Source organism: Rhododendron vialii, chromosome 4a, assembly GCF_030253575.1.
Source record: "Rhododendron vialii isolate Sample 1 chromosome 4a, ASM3025357v1".
In the NCBI taxonomy this organism is placed as follows: Eukaryota; Viridiplantae; Streptophyta; class Magnoliopsida; order Ericales; family Ericaceae; genus Rhododendron; species Rhododendron vialii.
The window spans coordinates 26,833,238-26,837,163 of NC_080560.1; positions in this window are offsets into that span (position 1 = coordinate 26,833,238).

The window sequence follows — 3,926 nt, forward strand, 5'->3', positions numbered from 1 at the left end:
TTACAGTCAAGTCTTGATATTACTAGAGGGGCGGCTGAAAGTTTGCTAACTGGAGGGCAAATCAACATCATGCGCCTAATGGAGTGGTATGGGCCAGAAGGTGACGTAGAGAATATAGCCGCGCAGGCTCGACGTCGATTTGCCCTGGCGATCGGCGTGCTAGCTGCCTATTTACTGGTATCTCCAAATGGGCAAGTCAACCCCATGTTGGTGAGCGTCGCCGCTCAAATGGGTGCTCGGAGAAATGTGGTACCACTGGTTTTGGCAGAGACACTCATAGGTTTGGATTTGGTTTCTTCAGGCCAAACAGACGTGTTCGGCGGTAGTCCACTACTACTGCAGGTTAGCTTAATTCTCACTCAGCTCTCCTTTTTCCGGCTTTCACACGTTCTGCTTTTACCTCATCTCTCAGCTAAGGCTATATCGAAGCTCCTTACTTGTCTTTTCTCTCAAGCTTTATGTGACTTCTTACTTGTTTTTCCACTCATGCAGCTCTGGTTATCTGACAAATTGGGATTGCTCACAGCACCGGAAGCAAATTGGCCTCATCTGCCCGGCCGAATGCACCAGCGGGGTATAATCTATCCGGAAATGTCTGTGAATCAATGGTGCGCATTTATGAGGGAAATGCGACCGAACGAGATCATATGGCGGCATGAAGCTTTAAACATTCCAGACATGGCGCTAAGTTCTGCAGGATTCGAGAGGGTAGTGATAGCTGGGTTGACCGCTTTCACGTTCTACATCCCCGGGCGCATCCTTCGTCAGCTAGGAATGAGCCAAGGACTCCACCGAGCTGGGATCGAAGATTTCCAAGTCCCCGCTTTCACTGCCCAGAATCTGAGAGGGTATGAGCACGACTGGGGCCTGCGGCAACTCGGAGGAGCTGACCCAGACTTCAGCACGGAACTTACGCACCGATATCAAACATGGCTAAGAAGGGAAATCACAAGCAGGCAAAACAACAATTGACCTCTGACGAATCCTGATGATCTAGAATAAGCCGTGAGCCTGTTAAGGCCTCGAGCACTTTGTTCTGTTTTTATGCTTTAATCTTTTTAAGACTGCTCAGCCTGTGTAATAGAAGTTATAATTTGAATAAAAATGAAAGTTCGAGAGTTTTCCCCTTTTGATCCAAGCGTTGAACCGCCGTGTGACCCAAGTATCGAGTCAACTCCTGGTAATGGGAAACCGTGGATCAAGTTGAAGGATTGTGACCGAATCTCACAGAGAGATTGCCTACGTATCCCTTTTCAGGGAATCAGGTCAGCACGTAGTTCAGGCCAAGGTTCACTCGAGTATTTTAACTCTCCTTTTGCGCTCTAAATTTTGCCTAGTGCTGCCACTTCGGGTTTTCAGCCTAGCGAGCTTTGATTGATGCCTATTTATTTTTGCCTAAACCGCCTTCTTAGGTTTTCGGTCTAGCAGGCTTGCTCTAATTTTTGCTTGGAACCGCCCACCCTTGTGGTTTTCGGCCCAACGAGCTTCTCTCAGGGATAGTATCGTTTGAGTTGATCCAGGTTAACCAAAGAGCTGAATTCGTTGCCGTCAAGATCAATGAGCTAAGCTGCTCCTCCAGAAAGGATGGTCTTGATGATGTAAGGTCCGGAACGCTTGGGCCGAAACTTGCCGCGGGGGTCAAAAACTGGTGCCCGGATCTCTTTCGTAACCATGTCCCCTTCGACCAAGTCTCTAGACTTCACTTTTTTGTTGAATGCCCGGGCAATTCTCCGCTGATACCCCTGAACATGATACAGGGCCCGAAGCCTCCTTTCATCGAAAAGCATGAGTTCAACAAATCTCCCACTGAGCCATTCAGATTCCGAGAGTTCCGATTCTACTGTGATCCTCAAAGACGGCACCTCGAGCTCTATAGGGAGAACTGCTTCCATCCCGTAGACCAAGGAATAAGGGGTTGCCCCCGTTGATGTTCGAATCGACGTTCGGTAACCCCAAAGAGCTAAAGGCAGTTGCTCGTGCCAGTCCCTGGCGGACTCTGCAGACTTCTTGAAGATTGTCTCGACATTTTTGTTGGCCGCTTCAACTGCACCGTTCATTTGGGGACGATAGATCGTTGAGTGATGGACTTGGATTTTGAATTCTTCAAAGAGCTCTAGAACCCTGCCTTTGAAATGACTCCCGTTGTCTGATACAAACGCTTTCGGAACTCCATATCGGTAGATGATGTTTTTCCTGATGAAGTGAGCGACTTGAACCGCGGTTAGGGTCTTATAAGATTCGGCCTCCACCCATTTGGTAAAATAATCTATCGCCACGAGGATGAATCTATGGCCATTTGATGCAGATGGTCTAACCATGCCAATGACGTCAATACCCCATACAGAGAAAGGCCAAGGCGAAGCCATGCCAAATAGGTTAGAGGGTGGAACATGCATTAGATTAGCATGAATTTGGCATTTGTGACATCGCCGCACATAATCTACACACTGAGATTCCATAGTAGACCAGAAATAGCCTTGGCGCAAGATTTTCCTAGCCAGCATGACGCCGCTCATATGTGGGCCACAGACCCCCTCGTGGATCTCCTCCATGATTCTAACAGCCTCGGCCCTATTGACACAGAGCTTGTGCATTCCGCAATGAGACCTCCTATATAACTTTCCCCCACAAATGATGTATTGGGCGGCTATTCTTCGCAATGCAGTCTGATCCTTCTTGGAGGCCTCAGCCGGATAGGTGCCATTCTCAACGAAATTCCATATGTCATGGTACCAGGGTAGGCCATCATCGACATCATCGATGGCGTTGACATATTGATAAGCGGGGCGGTCCCGTTGTTCAATTAAGACTGGGCGGAGTTTGACTCCGAAGGGTAGTTCGACCATGGAAGCCAAAGTCGCGAGAGCATCGGCAAACTGGTTCTTCAAACGGGTGATGTGGGTGAAAGTCACTTTGTTAAAACGAGGAATTAGCCCCTCCAAATCTTGATAATAAGGTTTCAACCCCTCTTCACGCACCTTCCAGTCCCCATTGGCTTGAGATACAACGAGATTGGAGTCCCCGATGACTTCGAGTCATTCAACGCCGAGCGTGAGCGCAGCCTCCATACCCACGATACAGGCCTCATATTCAGCTTGGTTGTTTGTAACATCGAAGTTAAGTTTGAATGCAAGCGGAATATGAGAACCATCGGGGGCGATTAGCAAGACCCCGATCCTGAATCCTTTCCGATTGGCTGCCCCATCGAAGTACAGAGTCCAGACGTCCTCGACAACTGTTAGCACCTCCTCATCTGGGAACACAAAATCCGCATCTTCTGGCCCATCCACAGGGTGATCAGCCAAAAACTCAGCGATGGCTCGCCCCTTTACCGACTTCCTCGTGACGTATTCCAGGTCGAATTCTGCCAGAAGGAGCAACCAGCGTGCTAACTTACCAGTGAGAGCCGGTTTCTCAAACAGATACTTGAGCGGATCCATCCGAGAAATCAATTTCACTGGGTAAGCCAGCATGTAGTGTCTCAACTTCTTAGAGGCCCAAACTAAAGCCCAACACGTTTTCTCCAAGGCGGTGTAGCGCTCTTCAGACCCAACCATTTTCTTACTTAGGTAATAAACGGCCTTCTCAACTCCCTGGTCACCCTCTTGAGCTAGCAAGCATCCCATGGATGTAGAACTCACAGATAAGTATAGAATCAAGGGCTTTCCAGGCACTGGTGGCATTAAGACAGGCGGGTTTTGCAGATAGTTCTGAATGGACACGAAGGCTGCCTGACATCTGTCCGACCATACGAACGGGGTGTCCTTCTTGAGTAAACGAAACATCGGCTCGCAAGTCAAAGTTAACTTGGCGATGAATCTGCTGATGAACTGAACCTTCCCCAAAAAGCTCCGCACTCCCTTTTCAGTCTCTGGTGGCTTCATTTCAAGCACTGCTTTGATCTTGGATGGATCGACCTCAATCCC